The sequence below is a fragment of the Cibotium barometz genome, chromosome 39, assembly GCF_041138505.1.
Source record: "Cibotium barometz isolate CiBa-2024 chromosome 39, ASM4113850v1, whole genome shotgun sequence".
Taxonomy (NCBI): domain Eukaryota; kingdom Viridiplantae; phylum Streptophyta; class Polypodiopsida; order Cyatheales; family Cibotiaceae; genus Cibotium; species Cibotium barometz.
This window is the reverse complement of record NC_141084.1, coordinates 18,141,581-18,155,747: the sequence shown is the minus strand read 5'-3', so window position 1 is coordinate 18,155,747 and position 14,167 is coordinate 18,141,581.

The following is a 14,167-nucleotide window of genomic DNA, read 5'->3' as shown; positions in this document are numbered from 1 at the left end:
ACTGTGACACGAAGTTGGGGTTTGGACTCCGGTCACTTCTTAGAATCAAAACACACTTGTATGAAACCTCACAGCCTCCTCACCTCCCTTTCTCTCCCTAGGTTAAGATAAAGATATACACATCAAAGGTGAGATCATAATTTATGGAAGGAAAGATGAAAGGCTCCGAAGAAGCAAGAATTTCTGCCAGTCTTGCAGCTCCAAACAAGAGGGCGATTCTTTGTTGGAAGAAAATCTTCCGACTCGGGATTATGTGAACGAAAACATACCGGGAATATTGGTAAGGTTCATCCGTTCGAATTGGGCAATTTGGATGGAACATATTAAAGCAAAAGAATATAGAAATTACTTACAAGAGAATGAGACACATGGGATTGGCCTTTTGATAAGAGATTAAGAGGAATTAATCATTATTAAGAAGAAAGAATGGCCAAAAGTCTATAAAAACAGAGATACACAGAGAAATACAATTTTAAATCCATATATATTGTGCAAAAGAGGATTAAATAGATGCGTAGAGCTTGAAGAGAGCTTCGCGCCCATATAAAAACTTTCAAAAACGGACAATTGAGCGAAAAGTTATGAGCATTTTACTAAAGTTAGCAACTTTGGGAGAAATTCTGTTCATCAATGAAGGGAAGGATTAAGAAATTAGTTACATGAGTGGAAAGAGTATATAAAGAGCTTCCTATCCATATGATCAATTTTAGAAATCAATACCTGAGTGATGAGTAATTACCGATTGAAATTTGGGTATTGGACCACAAAACTGCACTTCCCTCTCTTTGCATGAAACCTCAATTTTCACATAGCCTCTTGCTTCTCATCTCCTTCATGATTCAAGCTAGAGGGTAAGGGTTAACATTGCTCAGTGGAAAATTGTAAAGATTTACCTATGGTCCCCAAAGTCTTTCCGCATGCTCATTACTGCTAAAACCATTGGTACCTCCAAAGGAGGGCGGCAATAAGGCAAGGGCTACCTTGAGAAGTCACAGGCCCACCAAGATAATAACTCCTTATCCCACTTATCATGAATCATCAAAGAGATCCAAAATTAGGTTAAGCATGAGGAGCTAATGCTAAATGAGATATTCACATAAGGGTTTAAAAGATAAGAGAAGGCAATGACACAAAATGCTCAATTGCTCAATTGAGGAGGCTTCATTCATTGATTTGAAAGGGAGAGGAGGGCTCCTTTTATAGGTGGAGAATCACCCTCTCTTCCATTGTTACAAATTACAACATAAAAATCTTCAACCCTTCAGTGACATAAGGGTAGATGTCACCATCAATTGTCCTCTTAGGCTAAGTCTTCTATTGATTATTAAATTGAAGACTTTTTGACTTTGAAAGTGTGATGAGATAATAGCCAAGTCTAAGTGGCACGTAGGTAGAGATCCCACTTACACATGGTGGAATTCTCCTATTCCATGTAGGCATTCTAGAAGAATCTTTCCTAATTATGCACCTACACACACTCCTCCACATGCCTTCCACACTCCCCAACTTATAGCCTTATGGTGAATACCATATTAATAATATAATAAAAATCCATGTGAGCATGAAGGCCCACTCTTATTTTCCACATCACTAGTCTATCTACCATACCAAAGTATTTATCTACCATACCAAAGTATTTATCAAGCATACTTGTGGCATTTACAATGTGTGTACCCTAAATCAAATAAAACCATTAAATTTGAAGATAGAATGCTGTTATCGGGGTAGCCGCCAAGCCGTTGCATCATCATGCGGTTATTCCATTGTGGGCACCACAATCTTCTTGGACAAGCTTCCACCTTATTACCATTGAGAAACCATCAAAATATGCACAAAATTAAAAATGAAAGATATCAATTTTTCATGTCACATCTTTCCCCCCCAGCAGATCCTCCATGCTTGTCTTGGGGATCTGCTGGCCATAGTGCTCGAGGGTAAAATATCTTTAGCCGGTACTCATTGGCACGTCTGGGAACCTCTTGGCCACTGGCATCCTCTAGAAGATAGGTGTTATTTTTGAACTTCTGCGTTATCCCGAAGAAGGGGCCTTCCCATCGTTAAAGAAGCTTCTTATCTAGCCGTTTCTCCACACGGCCATCATACCTCATGACTAAGCTACCTTGCTTGAGTTCTGGCTTCTTCTTCTTCTTCGTGAGAGTGTCATGCCTTGCCTTGCACCATTGTTGTGCAGCCTCCAAATTTTGAAGTGCGTGAAGTCGCCTCTCATCCAAGGTCTCCAGTTGTACTAGGCATTGGGCATGTGTTTCTTCTTCATTATTTAAGCATGCAAAAGATGTGCGAAGGCTTGTGATTTCCAATTCTATTGGCAAAATAGCCTCCATTCCATATACTAACTGAAAAGGTGTGAAACAAAGAGAGAGTTTGTGAGTTGTCCTATAGGCCCATATGACCTCTTGCAAATGCACATCCCACTTTCTCTTCATAGTATCCACTAGCTTAGACAAAGATCCACAAAGCAGTCCATTAGTTTTTTCTACTAAACCATTACATTGGGGATAATAGGGAGTTGACATAGCATGCTTTATTTTTAATTTCTGCACCAAAGCTTCAATCAAGTCATTCCTGAAAGACCTCTCCCCATCCGTAAGGATTTCCAATGGACACCCAAATCGGGCACATATGTATTCCCTGAGAAAGGATACCACAACCACTGCTTTATTATTGACCATGGCCTTTGCTTCTGCCCACCTTGTTGCATAATCTCAATACGTAATACTTCCCATGTGAGGAACGAGGAAGTGGGCCCACAAAATCTAATCCCCACCTTTCAAATGGACCATATGCTAAGATAGGGTTTAAGGGTCCGAGAACCAGTTGCTTATGCCCATATGCCTGGCATACTTCACAGCTTCTGCACCACTCATAGACATCTTTGCTGAGTCGAGGCCAATAATAACCTGTGTTAAGGATCCTCCGAGTTGTGCTGCCTGAGGCAAAGTGACCTGAACATTCATGACATAATTCCATAATCCTTTTAGATTCTTCAAGGCTTACTACCCTCCTAAGAATCTTATCCTTACCTTTCTTGTAAAGAACATCCTCTAGAATTGTGTAAGGATGAGCTTTCCTAGTAAGCCTTTGCTTCTGTTGAGAATTCAATCCAGGAGGGAAGTATCCTGTATCTAAATAGTGTTGAACATCTTGCAGCTCAGGCCAACCTATATCCATTAATGCAAGAGTAGCTACTTTGAAAGAAGCCAAGGTTTTAGTAGCCAATTCATCAGCCTTTTGATTATCCTTCCTATTAACATACACAAATTTACAAAACTCAAAAGCTTCTTTTAACTCCATTGCCCTTTTATACAATTCTTGGAGATTAGGACTCCTTGCCTTATATTCTCCTTTCATTTGTCGGATGACCAATTGCGAATCCCCTTTAACCTCTACCTCTTTACTTGCACCGCCGCTGCATAGCCTAAATTCACACTGTTCTGGCATAGCTTCCTTAGTCCTCCAGGAGCAATTTTGATGCATTGGATGACAAACAATGTAATTTTACACATAATTAAAGCCGTTTTTTATCTTATAAACTATTGTTTCTCACAATTAGTGTACTCATCTTTATTACAAATGCATTAGAAATGATCCTGAGTGGCTGGGAGAGTAGTGCCAAAACAGTGCGAATTTTGAGCGTGCACCATTGCAGAGCCTAAATTTGCAACCGAACTTCCCTTAGAAAAACATATACTAAATGCTGCCTCCAGCATTCTGGCGTAAGACAGTCCTTTAAGAAAACAGGGTTTCTATGCAAGTTTTTAGTTTGATTTTCTTTTGAATACAAGGAGTATTTCTTGAATTAGTATCCCCAAAACTTCTTGATCAGAATTTTGAATTTCATACTAGAATTCCTCGAGTTCTATAACCCTGATCCGCAGATCATTTCAAAGGGTCTCAAACTTTATGCATAAAAAGAATTTCTTTATGCATCTATTTATGTGTGAAATTCAATTTTTATAAGAATAATTCTTTTATAATAAAAAAATTTCTTTATGCATCTTTCTATGCATAAAAAAACAATTTTTATAAGAATAACACTTTTGTAATTAAAAAAATTCCTTTATGCATCTTTCTATGGATAGAACTCAAATTTAATAAGAATAACACTTTTATAATTAAAAAATTTCCTTTATGCATCTTTCTGTGCATAGAAATCAAATTTAATAAGAATAACAATTTTATAATAAAAAAATTCATTTATGCATCTTTCTATGCATAGAAATCAAATTTAATAAGAATAACACTTTTATAATTTTTTTTTAAAAAAAATCCTTTATGCATCTTTCTATGCATGGAAATCAAATTTAATAAGAATAACACTTTTATAATAAAAAATTCCTTTATGCATCTTTCTATGCATAAAAATCAAATTTAATAAGAATAACACTTTTATAATAATAAAGAAATTTCCTATATGCATCTTTCTATGCATAGACATCAAATTTAATAAGAATAACACTTTTAAAAATTCCTTTATGCATCATTCTATGCATAGAAATCAAATTTAATAATTAATATCAGTGATATCCATTCATTTTCATAGGTGATTATGTACATGGAGTAATTAGAATATTTCTTTTAGATGCAAAAATGGTGGGAATTACTCTTTTGGAATAATATAAAAATAAACCTTCTTTTTCACAAAATTTTGGAAAATTTTGCCATAACCTCCTTTGTATGGCTGACCATTTCTCATTTTTTATCTTTCTTCTAACCCAATTTAGAATTATAGAAATCTAATCTATACAATTTTCTAAATTAAAGAGAGTAAACAATAAGAAGAGTTTAATTAATCACTTAGTTAATCTTTCTAGGATTAAGAAAGGTTGGAATGTAAAGAAGAGAAGAGGGTGGCCTTTTCATAGCATTTGAATTTAATTCAATCATTTACAAAACATAAAAATCAAGAAAACCATAGATCTTTCATTAAAATTCGTAAACAAAGTAAGAAAATTAGCTTACATGGAGCTTGTAAGCTCTCCTTTGTCTTGAGGGATTGAGGGTTCTACTTTTGTTTGAAGCAAAATTGGCCACCAATTTACTTTGGAGAGGATCAGGCCAAATACAGAATTATAAAAAAACTCAATGTAGATGGCTCATGACAGGAGTAGAGTAACAGTGCATAAACACCATTAAGCTTTTACAAAGGGGGAGACTTCTATTTATAGGAAGAGTGAGCTTCTAACCAAGCAAACTGATTCTAGAATTTTTTTCAAGATTAGTTAGGTCAATTTTTGACCATTTTTGGGCCAGTTCAACTTACTTTTTGGATCTAGATTTGGAACAAGAGAGAGGAGAGATGAAAATATATCATTTTATTGATTAAAAATTGGGGGTAATGATGAGAAAAGGTGCCTAATTCATGAGGAGAGATCCCCACACTGAGGGTGTCAAAATTCAGTTTTTAAATTCTTTTCTTTGGTCCTTAGTCCACTCTTCATCTTATGTGAGCATTTACTCATTTTTGGGAGTTTTTTCTTTTATTCTTCAATTTATCTCCTCCCTACATTTGTATTAGTCTCATTGGCTTGTCAAACCTTTGTTTGGACCTTAATCCAAAATTTTTTGAAAACACGGGCCCTTACGCTAAGGTCTTTTGTGCACATTATAATTTATTTCTAATGCATAATTTATTCCTAATGCACCTTAGGAATTTCTTTTTAAACTTCTGTTTTGGGGAAATTTATTTTAATAAGAAGGGATATTTTTCCATCCAATGATATCTAAAAACTGAATTATCTCTCTCTAGGCCAAAACAGGTAGAAACAAGATCTTTTATTATTCTGAAAAGGGGATTGATTACAGGAGGGAAAGAAACTGGACATCTTGAGGGGCTGGGGAGGAATCTTACAAGATTCTTGTTCTATGGGAAAGAATCAACGGGGCTATGCCTCTCGCCTAAAGGGGGAAAAAGGCAGTGATTCTATGAACCAAGTGCAAGTCTCTTCCTTGGTCTAGCCATACAACCTATAGGTTTGGTCGGATCAGATTGGATAGTTAAGGCCTTCACCTATTAGATAAATCTCCTATTAGATGATTTTCCTGTTGGTGGAATCGCCCGTGTCTTCCAAGTGAGGAAAGTTTTTTTGGGCTCTCGGCTTCGGAGAAACCGTCGGGCTAGTCTCTTGTCCAGATATTCGCGGGGGCGAGGCCAGTGGTGGGAAGCCCTACCCCACGCGAGAGGGTGACACTGCTTCCATCGCCAGTGCCCCCGGAGGGGGAATCGTGAAGGGGGCAGAGGTCTTATAGCTTGTATCAGAGCGTTGTTGAAGACTTTATAATAAAAAACTCAGAAAGAGCATTTACATTTTTTTAAAATTCCTTAAGCTTCATTAATCAAGACTTTTAATGATGAATCGGATTTAATAGATAGAAGTTCCATGTTTATCTGGTATTCTTGATCTCACTCCATCTCAATATTTGCCTTTGAGCATATCCTCTCTTCCGCTACGTCTTGAAGGAGCAAAGAAAGGCTCGTGAATCATTTTGAGGAATTATATTTTCTTGACCCAATGCAGAGACGATAGCATAAGTGGTATGCATGGTAGTATGTCCAAGCCTCTTGCAGCCAGCACACCTGATGCTGAGGGAGAATATCTCTTTGACTATGATCCTATTGAAGCTAAAGGTTGTTCCGGTGTGATCCTCTATCGCCCCACGCCTCCAAATTTTAGACTATCTTGCCATATTTATAGACGTCTTAGCTATTTAGTTACGAAAAGAAAGATAGTAGCACCCTTAGCAGTAAGGGAGCATTTGTACCATGGCATGTCTATAGCCTACGATTGCCGTCTCATGAGTTTTCCGTGGAGATTTTGACTTCCTGGAGCCTGGATTCTCTATGTACATATTCCAACCCTTATTTAAATAAAGAAATGTTTTGTGAAAAATTTCCAATTATATAAGTGATTTGTCTATTAGATGACAAGTTGAAGAAATAAGATCTATCCCTCGGACATATATCATAGATCTCCAATAAGATCGATTATCTTGTTTAAGTAATTATTTTCAATCCTCTTAAGTCTTAGGATCTTGATGACAAAATCAAATAGAAATTTAATGATGTATCATTTTATAGCTCAATCATGAGCATGCAAACCGTGGCCGCTAGCCCAGATCCTCTCATAGATGAGGAAGAGCTTGACCCCGATGTTCACAAAGCCCTTCACAGAACTCAACCAGGGTAAAGAAAAAAATTGGGTGAGGCTTTGGAGAACTGGATCGAAGTAATGAAAGAATACTTTGATGTCATGGGATACAACGAGAAGAGTAAAATGTCTCTTATAAGGTTGAAGATAGTCAAAACAGCCAGAGTGGCATGGAGAAATCATTGTGAGAGACAAACCAGCTAGATAGGAACACCCAGCTAGATAGGAACACCCAGACCTGGAATGATCTCAAGACTTACTTAAGGAAGAGATTTTGTCCTCCCGGATTTTTGAGAACCAAGATGAATGAATTCTTAGAGTTAACCAAGGGGAGCAAAACTATTGAAGAGTATCACTAGGCGTTCGCTCTTCTCCTCAAGTACTCGCCACCGTTGGACGAAGAGCAACTCATGGGCCATGTTCATTCGAGGAATGAACGAACCTTTGGACACCCTGGTCAAGAATGCCAAGCCAATTTCCATGGCTAAAGCAGTAAGGATGGCAAGGGACTTTGCCAAGGCCTTTATTATTAAGGTCTCGCCAAAGCCAACTCCCTCATCCTTCAAAAGGTTCCAAACACCGAGAAGTTCTTCCAACCTTTCGCCTCCAAAGAGACACAAGGTCCCAAAATCAGAATGAGGAGACGAGATATTTCCAGGAATGAAGGAAGACCTGTTCCAAGAACCCCGGCTTTAGTTTAAAAGAGGAGTTTCTATCAGATTTTCAATACAAGTTTTCATTTTAATTAAGAAATTGAATATTCTCAGTAATTACCAAAGCTATGATAAATTTTTTAGAAAACAATTATATATCTTATTTTATGCATAATTTTAATAATGCTAAAAGATGAATTCCTATCATATTTTAGGTTTAGGTATTTTATGCTAAAAGAATGATTTTCATCATAATTATGTAAAATATTGTCTAGTATTCAGGCATAATTATTTAATTAAGAGAAAAGAGAAAATTTTGATATATTTATTTTCTTGCATAAAAGTTTATATGCAAAAAGAGGAATTCCCATGATATTTGAGATACAAACATTTAAATGTAAAAAGAGGAATTTTTGGTATATTCCAAAATATGGATATTTTTATTTATTTAAAAAGAGTATTTTTCATTGTATTTAAGTAGAAAAATGTCTAAATTAATTTCTATGTTAAAAGAGGAGTTTTCACCATAATTTCATGTAGGAAAATATGGTATCCTAATGTTGAAGAACAAATTGATGAAATAAGTAAAATGACGCATATTGGATTATTTGAAAAAAATTATTTTTATAAAATCGCATTATTCTCAAATAGAACTATTTTTAAATCTATTGTAATAGAATGAATTTTTATAAAATTGGATTTTCCCTTACGGTTGGAAGTCACCGTTGTTAATTTTATTAGTTAATTTTCCCTTACGGTTGGAAGTCACCGCCGTAAATTTTATCAGTTAATTAGAAGAAAAATATTTAGGAATCAAAGTTAGAAGTAAACCGAATAATTTTTTGTTAGACCACGACCATGAGAATGGCGGGCTAGTGAATTACTTTTCCATCTCTCGAATCTGAATCAAGCAAAACCTCCAATTCCAAATCTTTGTTATACGAAGAATAGACTACTACCGCGGCCAAATTAGAGAAGTTTTCCTGGACCGATATCATCGAGAAATGAACTTGAAATTCACTGAAATTGATGGGTGGATTCGTGATTTTCATTAAGAAAGTCGGGTTTTCCAGAAAAAAGGGTTATGGAATCAAACTCAAAACGGGAAAATTCTTACTTGCATAGAAACTCTGTTTTTGAAAAGGACTGTTTTACGTCAAAATTGTGGAGGAAGCATTTGGCTTATGTTTAACTAAGGAGAGATTCGTTTGCAACAGCTGGAGGTGGGGAGTCGTCAAAGGACATCGCTCGTCGCACAGGCAAAGCCTGCCGAGGTCTTGATATGTTAAAATGGTATGCTTCCAGTACAATGGGCGAGGACCGATGAAGCGGTCCCTAAGTGAAGTACTAGGACACCTAAGTAGGATCCTAGAGGGTTTTGACCAGGTGATGCACGGGCTCGCAGTTGCTAGGACGCCCATGCGTATGTTGAGGTAGATATGGATGGACTGGAAAGGAGTTATCTATGGGGGAAACTGGAATTCAATATTGGATCTTGTTTGGTTGACTAGTTGGTCTTCAATGAAGAGTCCAGATGATATTTTTATAAAACAATGGACTGGATATTTTGGAGGATTATGATCAGTAATACTATGGTTTCATCAAAAGATTGCTTTAAAGACAGCCAAATCTTTGAAAAAGGTAATTTCATATTGGATGTGTAAGTGGTGTGACTACCTTGAATTTCGCTTGAAGCACTGGCTAGGGGACTTGGGAACTCTTTTCCTTGGTACTCGAGATAAAACATAACTAAATTCGTTTGTGCAGAGGGGGCAGGGATCTTTCAGTTGTGTATCACAGCGAATTGGCTAAAGTGGATCAATCGAGAAGCCAGAAATGTCAAAAAATTATGAAGTACCTTTAAAAGATTGTAATTATGTGATGAAATTCAAACAAATTAATATTCAGAATGAAGATTCGTAAATTGGAAATTGGGTCTTCAGATGGAAGTTCCACATTTGTAACCTCTGACTTGCTTGAGGCCCTCTGACTTGCTTGAGGCCTAGATATGATGGTATTTACCTTATAGCTCCAAGGATCGTGACTACCCGTATATACCGTGGGTATATCTGCTGATCTTTACTAGAAATATATACAAGTAAATCTAAGACCTTGAAGTTATAAGCAAAAATGCTATCCAGAGGATGAATTTGAATTCTGGTTGATATGATTTTTGAATTCTGGTTCAGAATTGATGAATTTATTTGGATTATGATTGAAAGATGATGATTTTTGAATTCTGTTTCAAAGAAGATAAATTGAACAAAGCCACAATGAGGATGAATGGGACGAATCCCAGATGATGTTAGTAAAATTGGAATGAGGATTATGACTCCAGCAAATCACTATGAGATTATTGGATTGTGCTAACGATTGTTGTTGTTTGACCTTTGACCAAGTGGATCTAATTGTGTTGCATTCTACCAACGTTAATACTTCTCTCTCCTCCCAGTGTGCATGTTATTCATGATATTATTTTAAAATTTATCTGTACGTAACGAACTCTTTTTAAAAAGTATATATTATCAATTAAGAAATTGTGACTCAAGAGCTTCAAAATGGATTTTAATACTACTCTCATCAAGAGCCAAAATAGGATTTTATAATTAAGATAATAACTGTATCAAGATAATGCTTTTGTAATATAATCATATAATTAGTTTTTTATAGTTGCACTCTGTAGCACATCCTCAATCATGGTAACATGGCAGATGACCCAAGGAGTCTAAGCTTCAAGTGTACACATAGAAGAAAAAAATTTATTTGTGGATAGTAAAGAAGAGGATGCCTCGTCTACCTTCTCAAGGAAAGGCACATCAACTAGTGATGGTGTTGGTATAGATAGTAATGATTATGAGGAACCATAACTATGCCATAAGCTATATGTTTAGAAAATAGCTTCTTTTTATAGTTGTATCTATTTTTTTCCTCGATTGAAGATGGAAATAATAAACATTGTCTCTATTTTGGCATGTTTTTTGAAAACCTATTATTAGCTTTTCAATTATAATCTCAAAAAGCTTGGGAAGCATTTCAATCCATGGTTTCTTCTAAAAACCAAGCTTTTATTGATTTATATTGTTTAAATAGATTAATGTTAATCTTTTATGCTTAAAAGTAATGTTTTTGATTTGTAAATCTCTCTTTATGTAAGAATACTCACCTTTATGGATTAATCCTTCTTGGAAGGATAGATCTTAGTCCTAATCTCCTTTTCTTAACAAGAACTCTAGGCTAACAAGCTAGAGATGGAGATTAAGCATTCTTATGATTTTTAATCTGATTAAAATGAGGATTAATTCATTTATGCTTGTTTTTAATGTTAAGAAAAATCATATTTATTCATTCTAAGGTGAAAGAGAGCTTGTGCTAACATTCTCATAATTATTTTCATATGGAAGTCATATTGGGTATTTTTTTCTTAATAATAAACAAGATGCTTAAATAAAATTATGCTTAGGTTTATGCATAATGAAATGTTTATTAAAAGAGGAAGTCCCACCATATTTATGTAAATATGAGTAAATATTAAAAATAAAATTTTGAGCATTCTCACAAAGCGGGGAAGCTATGGCAAACTTTTTACCCCATTAGGAAATGAATGTAATTCTATGCATAAATTTGATAATGCAAAAAGAGGAATTATCATCATGGCATGTCGCCCTCTCACGCTCCATTGCTTGATCCTCCCGCCCCTCAGAGGTATGTCTACACACTAGGGTGGTCTTATTCACCGCACTAGCCTGGGCCCTCAGAACTATCATAATTTCTCGCCTCAATCGGTGAACCTTATTCTCCCAATGGTATGAGGGATACCTTGGGCCATTCCCGGGCTTTGCTAAACGATGCCGCCCGGCTACCTAAGTATGGAATGCAGTTAGCATCGAAGCCAGGAAAAACTTGCACTCTTTCGGTGTCGCGATCAAAACGCTCCAGTCAGATCTCAATTCTGAGATCGTTTGCTCACCGTATGAGCAAAAGACCACAGCGCATGAACCCTCTCTTAAGGCTAAAACCTCTTGCTAAAGTCCACGCAAATGGGGGGGAACTATGAGATGTCCTTAATACGAAAACATTTTTGCTGAAGGAGAGAAGGGCTATTGTAAGTCTCTTCACACGAGGGGAGGGTGGGGGGCGAGGGGGCGAGGGGGGTGGGAGGCAGGGGGGAGGGGGGGAGAAGAGTTAAGGACATGGCCTCCTAGCAAGAGGGGGACAGAGGAAAATTGCCTTATCTGAAAAGTGGCAAATGAGAAAAAAAATAATTCAAGGGACCTTAGCCTAAGGGTCTAGATTTTTAGAAATTTCTGGATTATGGTCCAATTAAGGTTCCAATGGGCCAATAGGATTATTCCAAGTGTTGGGATGAGATAAGTCCAATGAATGAAAGAAAACGCCCAAAAATGAGTAAATGCTCACATAAGATGAAGAGTTGACTGGGTACAAGTTTTATTAGTTAAAAATTAAGAGATATTACTTTAAAAAATGAGGTATTTTGAAGAAATGATAAATTTTTGACACCTTGATAAGGAGAGGGGTAACTTTGAGGTACGCACCTTTTTCAAATGTGTGGGGAAGGTTTTTTAATTCAAAAAATTATGATATTTTTATCTCTCCTCTCTCCTGGATAAAAAAGGGAGCCAAACTAGTCCAAATCTAGTCCAAATTTAGTAAAACTGAAGCTGGAAAATTCTAGAACCCAGTTGGAGTCAGTTAGTGGCCTCCCTCATCTATAAATAGACCCTCATTCTTTTGTATTCTCATCTGTGAGCTATACCATGCCAGTATTACAATAAAATAATCATATTTTCTATTCTCTCTTAAAATTCCTCTACTTTTGGGGAGCTTGGAGCTTCTCTCTCTCTTCAACAACACTTGGAGCTCTCTTCTTCACTTGCTAAACCAATTGATTGGTTGGGGGCTTCACTTCTAGAAAAAGAAGCAAGCTAATCCTTGAGGTAAGAATGAACTTTATGGTTTTTGTTAATTTTCTCAAATGACTACTCTTCTCAACCCCTCTCAAGCTTGAGAAGTTTTCTAATTGGTTGTTTTAAATTCAAATAAAAATTTCCCTAAGAATATTAATGAGCAATCAAGAACAAGTTAATATTTATGCTTATTTAGAATTATTTCTTATGTATATCTCTCTCTCCAAAAAGAAAAGTCATCTCTATGACTAATTCTTTAGCAAAAGAATGCTTCTCATTGATAATTTCTTATTTCAAAACCAAACTCTAGGCTTGTTAAGCTAAAGATTAGGAAAATGGTATTTTTATGCTTTTATGCTAACAAAATAATGGTTAATTCTTTTAGATTATTTATAAGTAGTTAAAAACTACTTTAATTGATTCTAAATGAGAAAGAGATAGCCCTATCAATTTGGAAAAAGATGAATAAGGGAATTAGCTTAATCTAATGGGATAATCATAATTAGCTTAATCTAATGGGATAATCATAATTAAGTTTATGATTATGGTTAAAATAATGATTAAAATTCATAGTTTAGATTTAGGCTTAAGAATAGATCTTCTATCATATTTGCATTCAATGTTTCATTCTTTTAAGAAAATTGAAAATTATCAGTAATAGCAACGAAGGTATGGTAAAATTTTTAAAAAATAATACATATCTTATTTTTATGCATAATTCTAAAAGGGGACTTCCTACCATATCTTATTTTTATGCATAATTCTAAAAGAGGATTTCTTACCATATTCTAGGATTGGACATCCTATGCAAAAAGAATGATTTTCATCATATTCACGGGAAATAAGTTTCTAGTATTTATGTATAAATAATTAATTAAAGAAAATAAAAATTTTTGGTGCGAAAAGAGGAATTCCCATGATAATTGAGATACAAGTAATTAAATGATAAAAGATGAATTTTTGGTAAATTAAAATAATGGATATTTTTATTTAATTTAAAGAGAAATTTTAGACAAATTTATTTTATGCATAAGAAATTTTTAAATGATAAAAGAGGACTTTCCATGACATTCGAAATTCAATCATTTAAATATAAAAAGAGGGATTTTAAGCATATTCAAAAAAATGGATATTTGTATTTAATAAAAAGAAGATTTTTTATGGTATTTTAAGTAGAGAAAGGTTTTAATTAAATTTTGGTGACAAAAGAGGAATTTTCACCATAATTCCACCTAGAAAATTAGGGTTGATAATTAAATTGGTATAAAGAATATTCTTAGATATTTTATGTGGATAAATCACTAGATTGATATTTACCCAAAATCAGATTAATGAAAGAAGAGGATTTTTATAAAAATCCGATATTCTCATATAGAACCATTTCTTAATTTATTATGGTTAGGAAGTAATGAAATTCATAAAG